Source organism: Formica exsecta, unplaced genomic scaffold (assembly GCF_003651465.1).
Source record: "Formica exsecta isolate Colony F162 unplaced genomic scaffold, ASM365146v1 scaffold226, whole genome shotgun sequence".
Lineage (NCBI taxonomy): Eukaryota > Metazoa > Arthropoda > Insecta > Hymenoptera > Formicidae > Formica > Formica exsecta.
This window is the reverse complement of record NW_021849556.1, coordinates 150,124-176,530: the sequence shown is the minus strand read 5'-3', so window position 1 is coordinate 176,530 and position 26,407 is coordinate 150,124. Positions and strand designations below refer to the sequence as shown.

Genomic DNA, 26,407 nt, shown 5'->3' with positions numbered 1-26,407 from the left:
AATCATTTCTGGATTAAGAAAAGGATTAAGTACACGTTTCGCGCGTGCACAAGGATGTGTAAGCGGCACTGTGCCAGAACGCGAAGACCGACTTTTGCTACCAGTCGATTATTAAATGGGTAGCGTAGCCGTATCGTACGCAACGCTGCCTAGTAATCGGAAAACGAAGACAATGGCCGCCACGCCGTAACGCGGATAAGGTTAACAGCCTCCACAGCGAGACTACACAAGTGTCTTTTACATGATATGCACCTGCCGTGTAACATGTGTGTAGAAGAACATATTCTGTTCGATGTTAGATAACATCCGCGACAATATAATATGAGGGCTCGTATGATTTTCTTAGACTCATGCTTAGAGAAATATATTAGACACTTGTTTCATTGTACAAGATGTGATACCACATCGGGAATATTTTTGTAAAGATAATTTTATCACAAAAAGTTGTGTGGAAGAAAATCATAATTATATGCCTCTTTTGAAATATTATTTCTCCAAAGATGTACAGAAAACATATTCCAGATGCTAATGTTAGATGAAAGAATTATTATATGTATATATATATATATATTTAATTAGAATTAATGACTCTCTCAAACTAGGTTCCATCGTCACTTTGCCACGCTACTAGCTCGTATTATTCTATTTTCAATAGATTACGACTACATGTGCTACTTGATCTACAGATTATCTTGTGATTCTCTTCAACTTGACGCATCATCGTCAGCCAGGCGTTAAAGTCTCTTCTCTTCTCGCGACTACACATTACAGCGCGCGATCAACCAGTAACGGTGGCTGATGTACAGCGACAAATAATTAATTGGTGCAAAGGTAAGAGAACGAGTTCGCCGACTTGGAAAAGCGATTGAAGCGAGACGGAGCATTTCCTCCTCCCGACAGCGAGATTCAAACCGGTCACACCGCCATTTTCCCCGAGTTTTTATCGGCACGGCCAACGGTTTGTTTGGCACAAACGGGTCAGCCAGGTCACCTTGCTTCCTCATCCTTCTCAAGTTTACTGAAAGCCTTCTCGATGACGTCGGAAAGAAATGCAACAATTCTAATAATAACAAGTTCCGGTATTCGGCTTAATGACGCGGCGAGAATTTACACAAATATTTCACAGCAATGGGTTTGATAGGAATTCGTTAATTAAAGGAGGTGACTAGACCACTGGATTAACGGAAAGCTTATTTTTAGATCGAGAACGACGGTCTACTGTGAAATAAAATCAACATTCAAATCAACTTAAAATTTAAATCCAAGTAAAATGTTTACCATGTTATATTGACTTGAATTTCTACTCTGATGTAATCGCTCTAGTTGCCAGAAACAGTATTTTGTAAAATATATAATACATATAATCAAACTAAATAGAAGTATCTATCGTATATATCCCAAAAATAAAATATATATATCTCTCTCACTCCGCCCAATTTAAAATTTATTTATATAATACATGATTTCGAGTATCATTAATATGTCCAATAGAACATACACATTGTCAATATGTCTTTCTCTCTGCGTCTATTAATATTAACGATTTATTTATAAAAAATCCTCTGCAGTACCTCTTCAAGTACCATTGGCGTAAAGCAAACATGACGTTCATCAGCCACCGCGAGTACTGTACAACGATGTAACTTAGGTAGTATTTTCTCAGAACCCTCGTTCCGGTATTGCGCGTAGGCTCAAGAAGTTTGTATGCCGCATTCCGATCTGCACCACCTAGACCGGTATTAATTACCTAAGTCTAAGTCGATAAGCGAGGCGACAAGCTGCGTACCGGCGACGGATGTCGCATTACGGGACTTTTCTGCCGTCGCGTAGTAGAAAGGAGTTTTATGTGTGTGTGTGTGTGTGTGTGTTTATACGTGTATGTGTTTGTATGTGTGATTGCGCCGGCATAAAAGGAGATATCTGGCGATTACGTGGACGTTCGTTCAGATTAATCTCTCCGCTCGTCGCGTCGAGTGAAGCCGTGCCAGTAGCACGCACCAGCTGCCGAGAAATTGTGCTCGCGGATGAAGAACGAACACCTCGCCACGCATGATCCTCAAAGCAGCGAATTTTTCATGCTTAAACCGCATTCTTCGCGCACTTTGACCCTTTGTAGTTTTCTTTAGCGTGTATCGCAGGCTACGCGACAAGCCTCTTAGGGCATAATTCAAATCATATATCATGCAGCGCTTTGAATGAATGCATTAAATGTTACTCAACGTATAACGATTATTTAATGATTACGATAGTTCGAAAATTATTTTCCACATGAAATAATTTTTTTATCGCAATCTGATTTTTTGTGGAAATTTTGGACCGCCTTCTTCGAATATATTAAATAAGAGACACACTTTAAATAAAGAATATTTTAAAAAATATCATTTAAATATTGTATATATGTATATAATAACTTGTTTTTTTAAGTATGAAATTAATAAAAAGAAATTAAATTAATACATAAAGAGAAATAATGAACATATGCATAATTTTTAATAAAATTTAGAATAATCCGTTTTTTCTTTAAAACTCTCCCGTTATATTTTTGATGTTCCTCTAATTTATTAGAGTCACATTATTTTTCAATGGTTTCACCTATTTGCGTTTAGATAAAGGGTTCACAGTGTCGTCAGATTGATATCAAACAAATATAACCGTGCGATCATCAAAGTCTCTATAAGGTCGGTTTCCATAAACGACTTTTGGTGAGTGGGTTAGTCACGAAGAGCACATTCGTCTGTTTGTTTTCCTATTGACACACTTTACAAGTGTGGCGTAATACGGCACGTCCAGGGATGCTCAATCCGATCGTGCATTACTTTTCGATAGGTCACCGAGTTAATCCACGGTAGCGAGCTTGGTAGCCGTCGATTGAGCTTCTCTGATTGGCTAACGGTCGCTAACATAGTTTGTGTTGAATCGCAACATCGGTTCTGTTAAACTCGAAATCGTCGGTATCCGTCATTGACTGTCATCGCGAGCGAAATACAGTCAAGGCGGAAAACAACAAGGACGCACTCGTCAACATGTATTAGCCCTATTGTATTCACAAGATGATGAAAAAGGATTTTCACACACTTGTGGAGAGGAAACCGAAAGAACAACGGACGTGACGACCCATTGTCGGTGGAATCAGCTATTGTAATCGATGTTCGTTCTATCTGTGTAACACGCTGTTGCACTTCATGCCCTTCATGAGTTTTCGCATCGCAAAATTGTGAGAAAACACGCATACAATCTTTACTTAAGGAAATGTGTGACTCTTGTAAAAGTATAATTTATATCTATAATTCAATTATTATTTCTCTTTATAAAATGTATAATATCAAATTATGTTACTTAATAAAATTTTGTGATAATTCGTTTATAATTTTGTGATAAAATGTCCTTGTATTTTATGGAGTTAGTATAATTATGCTGTCCTAATTTTTAATTATAAATAACGGGTTAAGAGTCGATAACATTTTAATCAATTTTAAATGTGGCACACATTCAATTTTCTTCACCTATTCGTCTATTTTGAATAAAAACGGGATTAAATACATAATAAGACGGAAGTGTGCACTTGCTTCTGTACGCTTATCACGCGTATCACTTAACGCACCAAATGGTAACTTTGAAAGTGTGCGATTAAAATCACAGGCGCTTACTTTGCTAGACCAGAATAGGCCAGATACAAACTGTGGTCACGCGGTGAAAGGATCAGGATTTCCTCCCGAGGATTTGCATACTTGCTTACACGGCCGTGTTATACGGGCAGTTATGCACAGACTTCTTAGATTAGATAAAATGGTGAACAATTTCAAGTATACTTCAAATATATATCAAGATTCGTTTGAGTAACGCACAAACAGATAAAATAGAGTTTCAAAACTATTCAAAGAAGAATACAAATTTATATACAGGGTGTCTCAAAGCACCCTTGACAACGTTCGTGAGCAGGTAGAGCACAGTAAACTGAACAGTAAAGTCCTGTAACATTTTTTTCTATAACGCTTAATAAAGGAGTTATTATTGAGTAAAGTCTGGCCAATCAGCGTCGACCTTTAGCCGCGCGCCTGGTAGTGTGCGTGAGCGCTCCGTCGCTACGGCGACACACACTAACAGACGGGCGGCTCACTGACGTGCGTCCGGCTAAAAGTCTGCGCTGATTGACCAGACTTTACTCAATAATAACTCCTTTATTAAGCGTTATAGAAAAAAATGGCACAGGACTTTTCTGTTCAGTTTACTGTACTCTACCTGCTCACGAGCGTTGTCAAGGGTGCTTTGGAACACCCTGTATATTTTCAAAAAAATATATGTAAAAAATAAATCCATAAAAAAATTATAGAAAATCTTTACTGAATACTTTTTATATCATCAACGTTGCATATATTTCAAAATTCTTTCTATATGACTTCGCACTATGTCAAATATCAGGCAAGAAATCATATAACACAAAATTCCTCGTTAAGAAAGCAGAGAGAAAAAATTTTTTTCGGTTTTTGTCTGTTCATGTTACGATCTCGCTCACTATAGTGTGGCACTTTTGTGGGATTCACGTGCGGCGTGAGATTCGGCGCGACATCGGCAGGAGTGCGAATTAACGGATGATATATTCGTAACCTGTTTCCATTTTCTCGCGGCATGCTAACGGCATGGCCGATCGTCATGAATAACGATTTACCTCTAGAAGAGGTGGGACGTACGTTTTCGCACGGATTTCTACGAAAGTGGCGTAATCGTTTCTTCGGACATAATCGCGCGCGTCTAAAACGATTTATTTTCATTGCATCAAGGCCGCTCATTGTTTGCAACTAGTGAATTTACACATTTATCATCCAATTAAAGACAGTGGAAAAGTTCGCTTTTTGTTAAACGCATTTTTTTTAGATTATTACTTAAAGACGTTTTATTATATTTCGGATGATTCATTAGTCTATTGCGTCTCAGATTGCAAGTTGATTATTTATAATAATAATAATATAATATCCCTCATATTTTACTTTAAGAAAATCGTGACAGAATAAAAAATTTGTGTATATAATGGATATAAAATTTGGAATATATGCGAGCATTGGATCTGCATCAGCCATCATTTAAAAGAACATTTTTTTTAAACATCTTCACAATATAAATATTTTTTTCAGTTCCGCTTTCCAAGATATACAGAATGTTTCCTAAGTAAGTACACAAACTTGAAGGGGATATTTCTTGGGTTATTTTAAGAAGAAAAAGTCCTATAAACATGTGTCCTAAACTGCTTCGTTTTCATGTATGTAATAATATGTAATAAATGTATAAAATGTAATAATAAAAAAAATGTAATAATATGTAATAATACCACATTAATACCATGCATACCAAATTTGAATAAAATATCTTTAAACGTTTTCCACATTTTTGAAATTTTCATTTTCTTTGCACAACTTTGACACCTTATATTTTGAAAATAAAGGAGTTTAAGACACATGTTTATATAGGATCTTTCTTCTTAAAATAAGCCAAGGAATATCCCCTTCAAGTTTGTGTATTTACTTAGGAAACACCCTGTATAAGTGTTTTCGTCACCATATTAACTTTTTAATAGAAAATCTATATAACTAAAAATTAAATCATTATTTCCTTCTCTCTCTTCATATGTTACCTAAATATATATGTCAAAATATACAAAAAAAAAATTTTTGAAGGTTCCTTGAGCGATAAATACGATAAACGTGCTTTACCGATAGAAAGGATTTATTATGTCAGTCATGCGTCGAGACACGCTCATCGTGACTTGTTCGAGCGCCATCGAACAAGTGACCTTAACAGAATAACGTGCGCGCCCATTATTACGTGGCGAAGTGGTATATATTATCTGTGCATGTCTCGGGGTGCATCGGGATACAAAAGGTTACTAGGTTTCATATTATGCAACTGCGCGCGTCATCACTCCTCCATTCCGGAACGTGATCTTCATCGAAATCAAATCTCTAAAGCAAATACCGAAAATATTAAATATTAAATTTTAATATTGATTCAAAAATTTAACATTAAGTTTATGAACATTTCAATTTTTTTAAATCTATTGACATATTATTAAAACAAATTTATAAACATTCACGGTTAATTTGGAATATATAAACAGTACAAAAAAGTTGTAATATCCGCTATAAATTATTAATTCTGTAGTTTCTTAAAATTTGTCTATGATATATGCCAAAATATATTAAATATTAAATCAATGTCAGTTATAGAAAGGTAATATCCTAATAGATGTAAAAATTTATAATTTTGCATAGTTTAAAAAACATAAATTAAAAAATAACTTTATTAATTTCAGAAATAGTAATAGGAAAAATTAATAATAGTAATAAAGTACAAATAGAGTTGAAAATAATAATAAATGCTAAAAATCACTCATTGTCAGTGTGTTTACTCGTTATCGAAACGATCTACGAAGTTTTACATTCCGGTTACGCAAGAGAAACGACGTATAAATGCAAACCACAAACCCATGGCCACGACAGAGTCAAATTAATTCAGAAGACTTCCCCCTCGTTTTTATTCGCAAAGCAGTTAATAACCTCGAACGACAAGTTTTTAGATCATAGCTTGTATGAAGGAGCGACCAGCAAGCTTGAAAAACGAAGACTAACTTCTCAAGTCTCATTCTCTTCATCCGTCCTCTTTCGTTATTTCACCGTTGCTACATGCATTTTTTCTTTCTTTTTCGATTATCAATTTTTTTCATCTCGCAAAATCGTGTTCTTATACTTCCTGCCACATATATCTACCTCACTATACCTCCTTAAAGATGGTGAACATGTCGGAATGGAAAATTTTCGCGATGTCCTCGAACGATATGCGTCAATTCCTTGTTAACGAGACGATAATTGGCACATACTCAGCCGCAAAAATAACATTAATGCTAAATCTATTACAACTGTTACACTTGAGAAAAAGATTGAAGAATAAATCAAGAGAACGCCGTAATATATTTAATACAAATAAATTAAAAACAGCATTTACAATTATTTAACAATTATTGCTGTAAAAGCGAACGTTTCGGATCCTTTTTTTGAATCATCCATAGCGCAAATTAATTATTAATTAATTAGTAATAAAGAAATTTAAATTACAAATTACATAAATTGTCAGTAATCAAACAATGTCTAAAATAAAATAAAATTGTCAAAAATAATATTAATTATAAAAAATAACATGGTGTTTAAATCAGATATAATGCTTATAAAATAAAATTCATTGAACGAATGAAAATACATAAATACGATTATTCAAGATCCCGATACATAAAATTAAATAAAAGCTGTCAAATCAATGCGAATCAATTGATGCATTAAATCCTTGCTTTAATGAGGAGATGGTAGTGATCGTAGTGTCTCGTAATCCACATCCTTCTCCGGCTGGTCGAGCAGGAAGTGGTAAGAACTCTTGTGTACATCACATGCTAACAAACTGATATTACAACACATTAAATTAACCAAGTCGGGTAAATCACTGCACTATATAATATAAATTTACATACCAAATTGATGTGACTCCTACCGTTATACATTTATCATTTCGTACAATTTTATTGTGTAAACTATGTAAAGTTTATCTGACTAATGCTTATTGATAAGATGATATGATACTTCAAATCTCTAAAGCAAATACCGAAAATATTAAATATTAAATTTTAATATTGATTCAAAAATTTAACATTAAGTTTATGAACATTTCAATTTTTTTAAATCTATTGACATATTATTAAAACAAATTTATAAACATTCACGGTTAATTTGGAATATATAAACAGTACAAAAAAGTTGTAATATCCGCTATAAATTATTAATTCTGTAGTTTCTTAAAATTTGTCTATGATATATGCCAAAATATATTAAATATTAAATCAATGTCAGTTATAGAAAGGTAATATCCTAATAGATGTAAAAATTTATAATTTTGCATAGTTTAAAAAACATAAATTAAAAAATAACTTTATTAATTTCAGAAATAGTAATAGGAAAAATTAATAATAGTAATAAAGTACAAATAGAGTTGAAAATAATAATAAATGCTAAAAATCACTCATTGTCAGTGTGTTTACTCGTTATCGAAACGATCTACGAAGTTTTACATTCCGGTTACGCAAGAGAAACGACGTATAAATGCAAACCACAAACCCATGGCCACGACAGAGTCAAATTAATTCAGAAGACTTCCCCCTCGTTTTTATTCGCAAAGCAGTTAATAACCTCGAACGACAAGTTTTTAGATCATAGCTTGTATGAAGGAGCGACCAGCAAGCTTGAAAAACGAAGACTAACTTCTCAAGTCTCATTCTCTTCATCCGTCCTCTTTCGTTATTTCACCGTTGCTACATGCATTTTTTCTTTCTTTTTCGATTATCAATTTTTTTCATCTCGCAAAATCGTGTTCTTATACTTCCTGCCACATATATCTACCTCACTATACCTCCTTAAAGATGGTGAACATGTCGGAATGGAAAATTTTCGCGATGTCCTCGAACGATATGCGTCAATTCCTTGTTAACGAGACGATAATTGGCACATACTCAGCCGCAAAAATAACATTAATGCTAAATCTATTACAACTGTTACACTTGAGAAAAAGATTGAAGAATAAATCAAGAGAACGCCGTAATATATTTAATACAAATAAATTAAAAACAGCATTTACAATTATTTAACAATTATTGCTGTAAAAGCGAACGTTTCGGATCCTTTTTTTGAATCATCCATAGCGCAAATTAATTATTAATTAATTAGTAATAAAAAAATTTAAATTACAAATTACATAAATTGTCAGTAATCAAACAATGTCTAAAATAAAATAAAATTGTCAAAAATAATATTAATTATAAAAAATAACATGGTGTTTAAATCAGATATAATGCTTATAAAATAAAATTCATTGAACGAATGAAAATACATAAATACGATTATTCAAGATCCCGATACATAAAATTAAATAAAAGCTGTCAAATCAATGCGAATCAATTGATGCATTAAATCCTTGCTTTAATGAGGAGATGGTAGTGATCGTAGTGTCTCGTAATCCACATCCTTCTCCGGCTGGTCGAGCAGGAAGTGGTAAGAACTCTTGTGTACATCACATGCTAACAAACTGATATTACAACGCATTAAATTAACCAAGTGGGATAGATGCAAATCACTGCACTACATAATATAAATTTACATGGATGTGCCTCGTACCGTTATATATAACTTTGCATGATTATATTATGTAAAGGATGTAAAGCATTCGACTAATTAAGACTGATGGCACAGAAAGAGACACAAGCGCTTATTTTTGTCGTAGTCGTGGACGTAAAGTAAAACAGAGAAAAATGTAAATTGTAAAAAACTATTGTTTTACGATTTACGTTTTTCTCTGCCTGAAACAATATTAGAAGAGACACGACAAATTATTCTGTGATAACGGACCACAGATTAAAATCCAACCATGAATTTGACTGGAATAATGTAGATATTCTAGACAGAGAAATACATAAACGCTTAATTTCAGAAATGATCTACATATATTAAAAGACAAAAAAATAGCATGAATTTTACAGACGGATACAGAAAGCCTTAGTGATGTTTATACAACGGTAATAAACAAATTTTCAAAAATTTAATGTCAAGGTTGTCAGACATATAAACAGTCGATCTCTGTTTGTATCATATCATCTTATCAATAAGCATTAGTCAGATAAACTTTACATAGTTTACACAATAAAATTGTACGAAATGATAAATGTATAACGGTAGGAGTCACATCAATTTGGTATGTAAATTTATATTATATAGTGCAGTGATTTACCCGACTTGGTTAATTTAATGTTGTGTACATCACATGCTAACAAACTGATATTACAACACATTAAATTAACCAAGTCGGGTAAATCACTGCACTATATAATATAAATTTACATACCAAATTGATGTGACTCCTACCGTTATACATTTATCATTTCGTACAATTTTATTGTGTAAACTATGTAAAGTTTATCTGACTAATGCTTATTGGTAAGATGATATGATATAAATACAAACAGAGATCGACTGTTTATATGTCTGACAACCTTGACATTAAATTTTTGAAAATTTGTTTATTACCGTTGTATAAACATCACTAAGGCTTTCTGTATCCGTCTGTAAAATTCATGCTATTTTTTTGTCTTTTAATATATGTAGATCATTTCTGAAATTAAGCGTTTATGTATTTCTCTGTCTAGAATATCTACATTATTCCAGTCAAATTCATGGTTGGATTTTAATCTGTGGTCCGTTATCACAGAATAATTTGTCGTGTCTCTTCTAATATTGTTTCAGGCAGAGAAAAACGTAAATCGTAAAACAATAGTTTTTTACAATTTACATTTTTCTCTGTTTTACTTTACGTCCACGACTACGACAAAAATAAGCGCTTGTGTCTCTTTCTGTGCCATCAGTCTTAATTAGTCGAATGCTTTACATCCTTTACATAATATAATCATGCAAAGTTATATATAACGGTACGAGGCACATCCATGTAAATTTATATTATGTAGTGCAGTGATTTGCATCTATCCCACTTGGTTAATTTAATGCGTTGTAATATCAGTTTGTTAGCATGTGATGTACACAAAAGGCCATGAAATATATCTCTTTTTTACTACTTCCTGGTCGACTAGCCGGAGAAGGGTGTGAATTACAAGACATTAGGATAACGTCCAGCTCTTCATTAAAGCAAAGATTTAATGCATCGATTGGCTTCGCAAGTTTGATAGTTATTATTTAATTGTACGTATCGAGATCTTGAGTAACAGTGCTTATGTATTTTCATTCGTTCAATGAATTTTATTTTATAAGCATTATATCTGATTTAAACACCATGTTATTTTTTATAATTAATATTATTTTTGACAATTTTATTTTATTTTAGACATTGTTTGATTACTGACAATTTATGTAATTTGTAATTTAAATTTCTTTATTACTAATTAATTAATAATTAATTTGCGCTATGGATGATTCAAAAAAAGGATCCGAAACGTTCGCTTTTACAGCAATAATTGTTAAATAATTGTAAATGCTGTTTTTAATTTATTTGTATTAAATATATTACGGCGTTCTCTTGATTTATTCTTCAATCTTTTTCTCAAGTGTAACAGTTGTAATAGATTTAGCATTAATGTTATTTTTGCGGCTGAGTATGTGCCAATTATCGTCTCGTTAACAAGGAATTGACGCATATCGTTCGAGGACATCGCGAAAATTTTCCATTCCGACATGTTCACCATCTTTAAGGAGGTATAGTGAGGTAGATATATGTGGCAGGAAGTATAAGAACACGATTTTGCGAGATGAAAAAAATTGATAATCGAAAAAGAAAGAAAAAATGCATGTAGCTCAATTCAATGAATTTTATTTTATAAGCATTATATCTGATTTAAACACCATGTTATTTTTTATAATTAATATTATTTTTGACAATTTTATTTTATTTTAGACATTGTTTGATTACTGACAATTTATGTAATTTGTAATTTAAATTTCTTTATTACTAATTAATTAATAATTAATTTGCGCTATGGATGACTCAAAGAAAGGATCCGAAACGTTCGTTTTTACAGCAATAATTGTTGACTAATTACAATAAGGTACGCGCGTTAAAAACTGCGTTAATAATAATATAATTCGTAAATTCTATTTTTAATTTACTTGTATTAATTTTTTAATGAGCCTATACATTTATTAGTAATATATTTACATTGTATTCTGCGTAACATAAATTTCTGATATAAAAAATCATATAATCATAAAAAAAATTTGTAAATAAATGTAATATAATTTACAAACGTATAATAATAAACGTAAAAAAGTGATATAAAATTGCATATTTTCTATTTAACAAATTACATAAAAAAAATTTCTTATTCCGTCTTTCTGTTTACCTCTTTTCTTCTCGTGCTTCGCCTCGTCTCAATACATTGTTAGTTTTAACTTTCTTTATGGAGATAAAGCGATAAACGCACTAGGTAATTTCCTATTTCACTTAGTACATCAAATTAGTAAATCGAGAACATCGGAAAGCGACGATGATAAGGATTTCCGTTTTTACCTCATTTTCTTGCAAAAACGGCTTTTACCGCTGTTATTAGCAAACACCGTTTCGATACTTTTTCTTTTAGAGAATTTATTCCGCATGATATATGCCCGAAATAAGAAACAAATGTGATCAAGTTTCGATTCTAATCCGGTTTTATTCCAGATACACTTGATGTGCCTAAGTAAATTAATAATTATTGCAAAATTCCAAATTTTTATGTCAACAAAATAAACACTGAATAGGTTATTAATGCTATATGGATACACGTTGTACTATATCTTTTTATGTCAACTTTATCATCGACATTGTCATCTACAAATCTACATTGAATTAATCCGTACACAAGAATTGGAATTTCTTTCGCATTTTTCATATTGTCAATTATAATTATTAATTTAATGTATCTTATTACGATATGTACTTGAAATAAATAGAAATAACAATCAACATTTAATTGAAATATATTATTATATTTAATTTTTAAAACGTATTTATAAATAAATTATAATCTTTATTTCTATATATATTAATTTGTTCACTCCTAATAATTCATAGTAACTCGTAATCGTATAATATAAAATATGAATTTGTCAACTGTGTTCGCGTGATCAAAGATTCCGATTTCTGCAACATCTGTCTTTTTTATCTCTTTCCCCCTCTTGTGACTGACGGTCGCGTTATAGCGACGTCGTGTACGTCAATGCACCATGCGTCTTTGGAAACCTGTTCTCCGTCGGTTCTTTGAAGCTTCGATCGCCATTTGCCATTCGTTTCGTGTCGCGGTCCGAAAATTTTCATTTTTATGATACGGAACCGGAGAATGATCGTGGAAAAAGGAAGAGAGGAGACCAGGGAGAAATTCAAATGCAAAGAGAATTGGATAAAGGGAGAAAAAAACCTCGTGTGACAAGATTTTGAGAAGAAAACAGCCGCACAAACTTGATACTTGTGGTAACTCTGTATATATTTATCTCGAAGATGATAAAAATAAGAAACACTCGCCTAACGGTGACAGTATCTTCACCACAACGAACAGGACAGTAAACTTATAAATTTTTAATCAACATAATCATGCATTCAATATTTCAGCGATATTTCAACGCGTCATCGTAGTTCATTTTAGAAAATAATGAGAAACGTAAAAAAAATATCTAATGGAAACCTATATATGATCAAGTGTATGAGAAGTGAAAGTTATACATTTGGATGAATTTTGATTGGTATCTAAAGTCATATGTATATAATAAGATAACATTAAATTTTTATCGTTAAAAAATGTTTGCTTAGTATACGCGTTCTTTTTAAAAGACTCTATTATCTCTTGACTCGATCTATGACCTCGAGCCAAACATCTCCACAATAACTCTAATTAAACAGTAGGAAAGGTGGAAAACCCCCATAAATATATTCATCGTTTCGAAAGTGTTAGATATCTACCGGTTCGAGCGAGTGCGCGCCGGAGAAAGTCGACGGATCCGGAAACGGCTATGCAGCGGTACACAATTTTCGGCGGTGGTTGTCGCGTTTGCTTCCGGCCACGAATTCAGCCTCGGCTCGCCGCCGAGGCCCAAACAAAAGCCTTGTCCATCACGCCTGGGGCAGCCGAGCGTGAAACCAGAACTTTAATTCACGAATTCCGGTGCGAGTATCGCGGTGGCTGCGTGCACGAGAAACAAAGAGAGATAGAGCGACAGGGGAATTCGGGGAGAAGCGCGAGCGCTCTTACCTCTCTCGCCTGTGTTTACTTTCTACGAGAGACAATCGAAGGGAATCTCTTCCCGGGATGCTTTCACGATTGTCTTCTGCCACCGCTGTTCTCACCGGTGGCTCCCGGTGGTTTCGGAGAGTCAATCGTGGTAATTATGCCGACATACAGCTCGCGCTGCTCGCACACATGCGTGTGCGGCTTAATTTCGACCGCGGCGAAAGTGTTTTTAACCTCGATCGCGAAAGTGCATCCAGATGCACAAGCCACCACCACTACCACCGGGAGATGCGTGTGAGATTGCCCCTTTCGAATTTTTATAGCCCCAGATCGCGCGGGCTCGTTTCGCTCGCAAGAAGAATTTACGCGCCTCCGTAGAGGTCATCCCGGTTATATCGTTAACCTTGAAATCTGACTGGCTAGCCCTCAACGATCGTAGCCACCTACGTTTCAGGTTGCAATCTAAAATCGTCTCTCTGCTCGTTCAGAACATGCAAAAATAAAGAGCCCACTAAAATATAACAAAAAATAACCAACAGGATATATGCCATCTGTATATTCTCATGGCTATAGGTTTTTAAAGAATGATAAAAAAAATATGTCACCTTTCTCCTTCTCTTTATTGTAAAAAAATATCATAGGACTATTAGTTGATGCAAAATATAAATGATCCGATGAAAATATTAATAATCATAGATTATATAATTTAAAGTTTAAATGTCCCAAAGGAAGAATACTTTTAAACAAACACATAAATAGATTAAAAAATAAATAATATTAAAAATAATGAGAGAGAAGTCTCTCACAAAGTCACTGATATCATCAAAAAATAACGGTTATATTATGTTGTAAAGTATCTTATCGTGAAAAAAAATATTAAACGGTTCTGTTTTACGACTAGAATAATAATCCAGAGGAAGCACTCTCGCGAGCTGTGCCATTTTTCAGAACTACTGGCATAATTTAGAGGACAGGGTCGGCCGGAGAAATTATACGATAGGGACCAAATGGCACCTCGCGCCGTCACGGTCGAGCGTTCCGATTCACGATCGGATCAAATAACTGAGATTCATATACGAAAGTTGGTCGCACTCGAAAAATACGGATCCAGGGCGGGACCAACGGCGACCACGGTGTTTTCGCCGAATGTACCCGGCGAAACGCGAGTGAAACGTCGTAATAATTACATATTACATTCCCGGAGAAATAACCGCGTCGGTCACTGCCAGAAATTGCAATTTTCGTGAACACGCTGTCGTGGAGAGGCTTTCGTTTTCGCTCTACACTGCCATCTCGTCACGAAAGTCCACCTATACACGCGGCCAGTTTTTATGTCGGTTAGAAATCACTCTCATTTCTCTCACGTGCTTTAATTGCTCTTTTTTACAAAGCTTACGACTCTAAAAAAATGCTCATTTTTTTCGTATATATTTTATATATAATTGAATTGAACCAAAAAAGAATAAAATCTATGTCGTTTCAAACAAAGTGAAATGAAAGATGTTAAAAGGGAATAAATTAATACACCAAGACTTAGGGTATCTGCTCAAATCTTGTAAAAAAATTCCCTGAAAATTTCCTGTTCTTCCAGGTATTTTGAAATCAAAATTCTAGGTAAACAGAATATTTTAAAGATTTTTTGTGCAATTTGCAAAGATTTGCAAATGTATTTAAAAAACTGAATAACTTTCGTAAGATAAACATTTTTCTCTTGCATATCATTTTCATTTTTTTATCATTAAAAATTACAATAATAAATATGTACTATATATTCAATATTTTGTTAAGACATGGAATATATAAAGAAACAGATATATATTTATAATATATCTTAAACACATAATTCACAACTTGGCTCTTCGACAGATTGCCAATTGGTTACGATATCAGAGCAAAATTATCAAAGAGAGAATTTTTCTAAAAATTCTCTGAATCCCAATGAAATTCCATGAGAATTCCATAATTTTTTCAGATATAAAAATTCCCTGAAAATTCCAGGTTTCCCATATTTTTCCAGGGAGTAAGCATCCTGAAAGAAAACATTCTGACAAAAAAAAATAAAGTTCCCGTTAGATTAAGAAATTAATATCGCATGCTCAATTAAAGCACGTGACAGTAATGCGATATGAACAAATGAGGCAGCTGTCAGTAGAATATAATAGAGGTTGTACAAATAAAAAAAAAAACCCCCCCCCCCCCCACACACACACACACACACACACACAGCTAGAGAGAAATCCTTTTCTACTTGTCCGCCGCAACATCTTTCATTTCGCAAGATTCTCTTCACGACCATTTTTATCTAAACTGCATCGTTTCCTTCTTGATTCTATTTTGCGGTCAGGACTGAAGAGAGTCGAGGAAAAACGACAAGATGCATCTCGTGGTTGTTCGTGACGGATTATACAATGGAAAAGGGATCGGTTTCAACTTGTCTGCATAAGTGATATTTTTTATCTATATCGTAATGTCCCTATATGTCCTGATATCATCAATGATTTAATTCGCATTTGATTTTATTATCAGCATAAATGTTGTGCGTTAAATTAAAGATTAATCGTTTATATTAAATTTCAAAATTGACAATTTGTACAATTAAATTGCGTTGTTGAAAACGAATCACAATATGCAAAAAAATTACGTATATTTAGATATTCGCTTCTGGTTGTTGTGTTTTGATTTTAACAAGGCAAGTTTCCAACTGATAAATTAATGTTTATGTATTTTGTCTACGATTAATGATGACATTCAAACGCGGTATTTTTTTACGAGAATATAAAGACTCAAATTTGCATCTTGACAGTAGTCGCATCTTCTTCATTTATCGATATACGCGTTAGTGGATATAAAAGCGCGATCGAGCATTACAAATTGACATCATCACCGAGCCGGGATTATTTTCGTTGATTACCGACGACTGCTATAAATATGTACGACGAATACTATCTGTAAATCTATGCGCCGCACGAAACATTCAAACGACGCAAACTTAAAACAAACGTATATCTGATGTTTGAAGAGAGTATAGTCCAAACAGTATCAACTCTCTTCCTCCCTGGTTTATTCATGTACGTATTAACATACAGAACGAAGGGCTCTCTATGGGCGATACCATACCGGTATATTATGCATTCTCTGGTGTGGTCAGTGATAATCCAGAATAATACATCACGTCGCGGGCGTAAAACACGAATTACTAACGAGATCCGGTTCGCTTTCACAGAAACGTGGGACACTCGATGTTATTCCCGATAAACATTCGCAAATGCGTCCATAGTCATAACAAAAATACTAAATTGCAATCCGGATCGATGCTCGACATATGAAGTTACAAGATATGCATAATATATATTGATAATTCAGAGTTGATTTTTCCTGACTGAAAATGTCAAATGACATTATCATTCAATGCAACTTTCTAATTCTCAACATTATGTATCTCCACAATTAAGTCTCAAATTAAAATTCTGATAAAGGAAAGTCCACGTAAAATTAAACGAGGAATATAATTTTTTTTTAAATTTATTTGCTTTCTTTAAGTTTTTATTAATTATTATAAAACTAGATTTTAAATATACAGATATTTCAAGATTTTTGTGAAGAATATATCAATTCCAAATTGACCAAAAAATGTTGCAAAACCATTCTTTCTCTCTCTTTCTTTCTTTTTATGTATGTATATGTATTCTACATTTGATTATATACATTAAATTTCACATTTACATTGATATAAAACATCATATTAAACTGCTATTTGATATTTTTATTTAATATTTAATTATATAAATTACACTTTCAGAGTAATAAATTAACTACGCACATTGAGTTAATACGAATAGTACAAGATGTAAAATTTTGTAGCCGACAAGTAGCTCGTCATTGTGACGCCTTCGCGGAGAAATCAAGCTGCGCGAAGCCATACGTCCGGTCAACGAACGCTTATTAATCCAATAATCTGCTGCGTAATCCAACATCGTTTATTAATCGCTATCTAATCTAGTCGCAAAAGAATCGAGTATCACGTGCCCGCACTCGCGAGCACTAATCAGCTTCGCCCGAAGACAAGGAGAAACATGTGTCGCGCGTGATAATAAATCGCTCACTCGCGCGCGCCGCGAAAAAAAAAGGTCTCCATGCAAATCGATCGACACTCCTATTTGTTCCTGTTTTCGTGCGCGATCGATCGAACTCCGCCAAAGCGTTCCGATCCAATAAATAAGAACGGAACAACCGCCTCGGTATATAATCTTTGTCAGTCATGCGAGTCCCCGTTCGGCCGACGCGATCGGCGACAATTCGTTCTGACCGGCTATTTTGCTCGCAATCGATTGAGAAAACGACTCCTTTTTGACGAAACATTCTAAATTGCATATCTGCCGTCAGTCGCCCTATTGACCTGTAATTCTAACGTAATAATCGATTGCGAATTCGTGAAAAATACGAGCGAATACCCCCAATTTGCAAGTAAATATCGAATCCCGCGTTCAAAATCGAAATATTAAAATTTATGCAATTATTTATGTATAATATGAATAATAAATATCACTCTCCTTTTTCTTATATTATAAACTTTATGTAATTATTTATGTATAATATGGATAATAAATATCGCTCTCCTTTTTCTTATATTAACGTGCAGAGAGAAAAATAATGCTTATATATATATTTCAATTATGACGTTATATTTTTTCTTATTTATTGTAAAGCTATATTTTTAATATATTAAGAAATACATATTATATGTTTAGCTGTTTAACTTTGAATGCCGTATATATGTATACTGTCTCACAATTATTTCGTTAATTCATATTGTTATTTTAAGCCGATTAATATGAGAGTAATAAATCATAAGAATAATATGTCAGGATAATATGTCATAATTTTAATTTTTATGTATTTCTATCTTATTTATTAACCTGTAATTGTAGAAAATCTATAATAGTAGTTATATAAAAATTGTTTCGCAAATGCCGCAGCTAAGATGTTACATTACCGTAAAATGAATTCAATGGTAACGCTCAACAAAATCGCATATTTACATTAACATATCATATCGTTTAAACAAAAAATATATGCGCATGAAAATAGCAGAATTATCTTCTCTAAAAGCAAATTATCTCGATAACAACTCAAAGCGATATGTTCTTCGAACAAATATTAAAATTAAAATAATATTGCTTAGAAAAAGATGAGTCTAGAGTCCAGTTAGGATAATTATATTCATTAAATATAAAAAACAATCGCATAATTGAGCATCCTAGATCTCATTATCGAATTTATACATCTTGTCTACGTAAATCGTATACGATCACGTTTCCTGAAATAAAGACTTAAAATCCCAGCTCTATATTTTCAAGAGCGTGTATATATATATATATATATATGTACATAAATTTTAATTACTTTGTAATTAATATTTTGTTGTTAATAAAATACCAAAATATGCGAGAGTTTACTCTTTATATATTAATCTGTCTCAATTTATTCACATACACACAGTTCAAGAGAGAGAGAGAGAGAGAGAGGGAGAGAAAGAGAGAGAGAGAGAGAAAGAGAGAGAGAGATAATAGACCTATAAAATATATTTATTTATATCATTTTCTTTTATTAGCTTAACTTAAATTTTGATACATCAATAGAAATAAAGAATAAATTTAAATATATCAAGTAATTTATAAGAATAAATAGTAGAACATATTTTTTTACTGCTGTATCTATTACTATTCTATTATTGTATCACATTACAAATTTTTATATAATCGTGAGAAAAAATTTCTAGTCTTCCGTTTTTTTTCTAGTATTTTTCTCTTATACATAAATCTGATATTCGTACATACAAATCCATTACCTTAAAAAATATTAATTCTATATATTAAAAATATTTTTTGTATTAAAAGTATTATAACTATATTTTAAAGCAAATAAACATACAAAATATTTTACATATACATTATATTACATAATGATGTAAAATAGATTATTACTACAGATATTGAGCAATTAAATTCGCAAGCAACAAATAATAAATAATTTATAAATTGCACACCACACAGTTCTATTATCGTCCAATGCCTCTCCAAGAGCCTCCTCCTCTTCGTCTTCTCCTCTCCTGTTCATACTTCGCTGCTCCTTTATGGCACTCATACAATACTCACTCGTGAAAATACGGTTATTTACGATCGCACGATAGTTTGCACGTCACTCTCGAAGTTGATCGCACACGATGCGAATTTTATTATATACACTTCGATAGGGAAACAACGCAACAATTATGATCACACAAAGCTATGATTCTTACGTTACGTTCTTACGAGTCGTCCTGCAATATATTCTTTTATCGTTCGTCGCAGAAATTAATTAATCACGCGAGCTGATAATCTCTAATTATAATAATTTAATTTAATTTAATCTTTTTCGATACTTTTTTCGAAAGATAATGCGACATGTAAAATGTTTCACGTTGCAACCCACTTGAATATCGCGAATGATATAATTGCGTGTTGTATTATGATAGATTAAAATAACGAGAAGTCACGTGTCACATCAACGATTTATTAACAACTGTAAGCCTGTAAGCAATAGCGACGCGTTCTTGATATATTAGAATTAGATGGTATGTCGGTGCGACGTAGTGGGGTGAGTCTCACTAAACAAAAGACAGTAAGTAGGAGAGAAGGACCGACGTGCAGAGGCAAAAAGGTTATTGTTATGCTAATATCATTATCCGCACTTGAAGAAACGTATTATACATAGAGAAAAATTTCCGTAGTACAAATTACATGAAAATATATTCCTTTTTACAATATTTATTGTAAAGCTGGGACATAACGATATTTTTAGAATATTTATTACTATAAAAATTGTTAATTATGCATTTGTTTTATTGTTTTTAATGATTATGTAAAATATTTAAATAATTTATAATACTCCTTTAAAATACGTATATGTATAATGTTATTGAATAAAAATATCTTTTTCTCTCTCATGATTTTTCTTATATATAGATTAGTATGTTTTACGATTACAAAAATTATATTGTAATTTTTACTATGATAATTTCTCTGTGTATATTGTTATCCGCATAAAGTTCTTTTCTATCTCGACAGCTTTTAATAGCGATTCAGTTCTCTCGTAATACTAGTTTTTCTTACAGATCGCGCAAAGCTATGATTCGCTATATTTTTACGTGCTGTTACCGTGATACTTTTATGTCGTTAGTCGCGGAACTTAATCCATCGCGCGAGCTTATAATCTCTAATTATAATAATCGTAGCGCGAATAATCGCTTTCTTTCAGTCTTTCACTTTTTTCAAAAGATAATGCGATATATAAAACGTTTCACGTCACTACCTGTCTTCTCGAGTCTCGCGAATAACAACAAAGTAATACCGCGTTATATTAAAGTAATGAAACGCCGTAATACAATCATTTATGAATAATCAATTTGAAATCCAAAGAATACAATATATTTAATAATCTTATTTCGTAGAATATTAAATATTTCGTGGCGATAACGAATCAATCAATCATCATGCACTTTTCGACGCTCATTCGCTTTGCGACGTATAGCACGCTATTGTTTACATGCCATGGGCTTGTCATTCTCACGGCGCGACATTCCGGAGTGGGGCGAGATACTCCGTGTTCCGCAGGGATTGAATAAAACTGTTAACTATTATAAATAAAAATTATTTGTGAACTTTTAACTTTTAAATAATTTATTTTCTGTTTTGAGTTTTAATTTTTACATTAATATTTAAACATTACTGTAAAAGTTCATTTTTAACAGTTATTTTATATTTTAAAAAAGTTCTGAAGAAAGATATATTTTTTAAAATTTATTTTAAGGTAAAATATAAAAGTTAGAACTTATCTTAATTAATATTATTTAAAGAATTAAAAGTAGGATGGACATAGAAGAAAAAGCAGGTTATAATTTGTTATATCTATTTTATTTTACGAACAGTATATAAGAAGAAATTTGAAAAAAAAAACATAAACAAACAATAATTAATATATTATTCAATATTTAACTTTAAAAGTAAGATATTTTTCAATTATTTTCATTAATATTCGTTCTCGTGTCACTGCTTGATCATCTAGAGGATCTTTTACTTGTTCAATGCAGAATAAAAGTTTCTGTTTGTCTGTAACTTTTTTCTACTTCCAAAAAAATAAAAGTTTTCCGTTTATTTAAAATTTCATGAATAAAAATTTTAGTAAATAGATTTCATTTTATAACTGTTTTTTGGAAAAAAAAAGATATAAGTAAATTACTGTTATTTCATAACTAATTGTAAATTTTTACAATTTCGTTCAATCCCTCTCTGGTGTTCCGTCTATCATCACATTATCTCACGAGCGCAATAAGTACTATTACGAGATACCAAACACGATCCACATACATTATCTACCAAATAAATTAATTATCAGCCCGCGCGATTAATTAATTCCTTGGCGACTTGTTGACGACTCGTAAGCGAGTTACTGAAGCGATGGCTATTTATCAAAGCAAATACTTTCTCGTACGATATATTCATTTAAAATAGGAATCAAAACGGCAGAGAATTATTATTTTAATGCGCAAATATTATTATTTTAATCTAATTATATTTGTGAGCCATATATTACATTTGTAAATATTTAGAGTCAAACATATCTTGCGTCGCGCTTTTAAATTTTTCGCCTACTTTAGTACAATATACTATCATATTCGTATTGACAGTAATCAGTAATCAAGGAAGCAAGTACATTTTCGGATATTACGTTCCACGGAATTTTAAACTCGTAATCTGATATTATTTATTCGCGGTCATATTATAATACAAAATAGTAATCGTGCTAAAACAAGGGAGCATAATATTTATTAGTAACAGACGTAGCGTTGTCACGGCAGATGAATTTAGTATCGCGTGATTTTCGGACGTTGAATGAATCATAATTTTGTGTGATCTTAGTTTCCGCGATGATTACGATTCTCTCATCGTAATATAATCAGATTCGCGTCGTGTGCGATCAACGTTGAAAATGTCATGCTGAGTGCCTGATTATCGTGATTCTGCGCGATCGTATCGTGAATGCACTTTCGCGAATGTTGTGTGAGTGCCACAAAGAAACAGCAAAGTGAAGAGAGAAGGAAATCTAGCACGAAGGGGAGAGGCATTGGGTGACAGCAAAGCAACTGTGTGTGGTGAATAATTTATACATCACTTTTATTATTTATATTATTTGTCAATTTAATTACTCTACCTCTCTACGATAGACTGATTTATTTACATCATTTTATACATCCGGTTAAAATATCGAGCTAAATAGAGTTCTAATTTTTATGAATTTCATTTTTTTCTTAACACAAGAGATTCTAAGAAAATGCCTGCTGTGAGAGCGGCCTGTTAACTATTCGCGATTGTGAGATATTTGCGGAATATCCCGCGGGCATTCGCGCTCTTTCAGAATGCGGGGCTTACATAAATGTTCTCGCGATGCCACCGACTAACATGGATCGGTGATTATCTACCGCAATAAATGGCTGAACATTTTCAATTATGTTTTTTTACGCGACAATTCGCGTTTCCCATAATATCGGTTTCAAGATGACAGAGGCAGATACACGCCCGTATTTGATACATGTATTTCGAAGCGAATCTACGATTTATTTCAGACTTACGCGTATTCGTCTCACGCGGCCCACCTTCAAAGGTCAATCCCCTCGCGTGATTTTTCAGAGTCACAACTTTTCATGCTATGTAATAGAATAAAATATATTGCAGTTGTACGTGTATTAAAATATTATTATCAAGTACATTCAACTTTTTTGGCATAATTCATTAAGATTAAACGCGATTAGGGATTAGAAATTCATAAGATTATATTATTATAAAATTAATGAAGAGAGTCTTTAATAAATTATTTAAATCAGTTATGTTAATTTTCCGTAATTGCTTTTTCCAGTTATTTTTAATGAAATAGAGGGAGAAATATTTGAGCAATGGTTTTTCTTTGCTAATTAAAAAAAAGTTTGTTAATGTTTTAAAATTTATAAAATTTTAATTAATCTTCGATCTGTAATATCCACCTTAAAAATTCGAATGTTCTTTTTTCTCCTTCTAGAAAAAATCCATTTACGTGTTCAGAGTAAAACCAAATTAATAAATGTGTATTGTATGTTAATGAAGAGAATCTTTACGGATATAAATAAACATAAAGAGTTAAAGATCGCTTTAATTCATTTTTATATCAGAAAAAAAACGTAAAATTCACGTTACAACTTAAGACTTAAAAAAGGGGGAAAAAAAATTAAAAAAGACTTAAAAAAGGGAAAAAAACAACGATAGCCGCAATTTTTGCAATGGAGCCTTCAGAAATATCGATTGAAATGAGAGAATTAAAGCAGCAGAGAAAAATTAACTTAAAAACAAATATTTTCGTACACTTTCATAAATTTATGATAAAGTTGTGTCACACACCACGAACCGTAACAAAGACGAGCGGGAACCGGATGTGTCGGCGATAAAATCGATATCTCTTGTGGAAAAATAATGACCCACAAATTTAACGACTGTAGTAGAAGTTCATTTACGAGTTCATTTACCGAGCCCAATCAAATAGTTTCGCAGCTTTCTCGTCGCGGGTTTGATACAAAAACGATTGTTTAAAAAATAAAAAAACTTACATTCGCGATGCTTACCGCTGAAAACCTCTGTTCTCGTTCCTTTGTCAGGATATAATTATATTAAATCTGTATCCACGGAAATTGAATTTTGTCATAGACATAAACCGTTAAAGGCCTTTAAGACCGACATAACGGCAAAAATAATTCGCTGCCAAATACAGGATGTCTCAAAACAATTTTTTTGAATTAGGTATTAGTTTTTCATTAAAATATTTAATTTGAATATAATTAAAATATTTAATTATGTCAAATATTTTTAATCTCAAATGATATATTTTAATTACTATAATAATTTTTCTGTGATAAGTTTTTACTTGTCAATTTAATCGTTAAACAATATGTTTAAAATTTTCATAGTAAAACTTCGACTGGAAATTACGCGTAAAATAAAATTTTGCTTCGTGTCTTGTTATTAATATGTACATCTTTTTGGGGCATGCTGTATAACACGGGAACAGGTGGTCACGTTTCTTCAGCGCGAAAAATGTGCAAATGACGACGCTTGTCTTGGAGAGATTCTATCGAATGACAGAAACGGGCGTTAGGGATCCATGAAGTAACTTTAATTAACCGAACTGGTATATAATCCTCTCGTAGCATAACATCTTCCTCGACTTTGATGATCCCCGTTGTCGATATTGTATTTACAAAAGCAGTTCTACTATATCTCCGAGGTGAAGCATCATTCATAATATTGTACAATTATTAATCTATTTTAAGCGATATAAAATACGATACCGTTACTTAACATGAAAAAAGATTACGGGAAAAATACAGATTGAACGCTCGAATGATGAGCATCCTATTAATCGGAAATTGGGATAATCAAGGATAATAGTTCTATTATTTACGAGAAAAAAATATTTAATTTTTATAACTAAAAATATTCCAAGCATTTAATGTTCAAATATTAAAAATCTGAATTAAAATAAGTATCTAAAAAAATATTTAATTTTTATAACTAAAAATATTCCAAGCATTTAATTTTCAAATATTTAAAGTCTCAATTCTCTTTAAAATCTTTCGTATCAATCATCAGCGCGCTTCGAAAAGAAGCGCGCATTCAAACCCGAGGACAACGAACTTCCTATAACGAAGCTGCGATATGTTCTACAATCGCAAAGAGCAACGATCCGTAGATCTAAAGTCGCGCGGCGAGACAAAAGTCACTTACCCCGCGACGGCAGCTTAATCCATCCGGTATCATATCCAGGGTGTCATGGCACACAATCAAGAAAAAAACGAGAATACAAAAACTCTTCACCACCAAAAGCGCGACGCGAAGCGGAACTCGCGGTTTATATATCGGGGACTATAACCCTAACGCGTATTCGCGATATCCGTGTACTCGTGTCACCGCGCAATCGCACAATTGTCGTTCCCGTTCAACACTTCCGTTCGCGTGCGAATATGACCGCCGAAACTGTCTCTGCGTGTACCTTTCTTCGCTCCCTTTTTGTTCTCCGTTTCTTCCGGTTTTCTTCTCGTCTTCGAAAGCGCGAAATTCAAGAGATCTCGCGAGGGAGCAAGATGAAGCGGATGGAGCTGACGAGCGCGATGAACCGAGCGGGCCGAACGTCGGCGGCCAAGTGAGAGGCTAGCGGCACCGCTGCGCGAGTCTCGTGACGTCACAGGGCCTCCTCTCCTTTTTGCCATTCCACGGCGAGCGCGTCGACGCGCGCGCGAGAAAGGGGCCCGTCTCGCGGGCCCCTTCTCTCCGCGTCGGCGATGCCCTTCTTCTTCCTCGCGAGGTGCCACCGCAGGAGGAGCGTAAACTCCTCGATGATAGCCGAGGCGCGCTAGCTATCGGCCTCGACGTTTTCGCCGGCCAAATTCTTGGCTTTTGTTCGTCGGTCGCACGGTCCCGAATCAACTATCGTGACCGTTCTCGCGGGTTCAACCAATCGACGTGCTCCGATTTTTTCAAACCAACACGAGCTCGGATT

General features: G+C 33.2%; 1 protein-coding gene across 1 annotated transcript in view; it reads right to left on the bottom strand.

The window, feature by feature from the left end:
• Positions 1-26,024, bottom strand: part of LOC115235535 — a 94,777-nt gene extending 68,753 nt beyond the window's left edge. Inside the window, exon 1 of the mRNA XM_029807385.1 lies at positions 25,636-26,024. The gene's annotated coding sequence lies outside the window, so the exon portion shown is untranslated. The remainder of the gene's footprint in view (positions 1-25,635) is intronic.
• Positions 26,025-26,407: the final 383 nt, after the last annotated feature.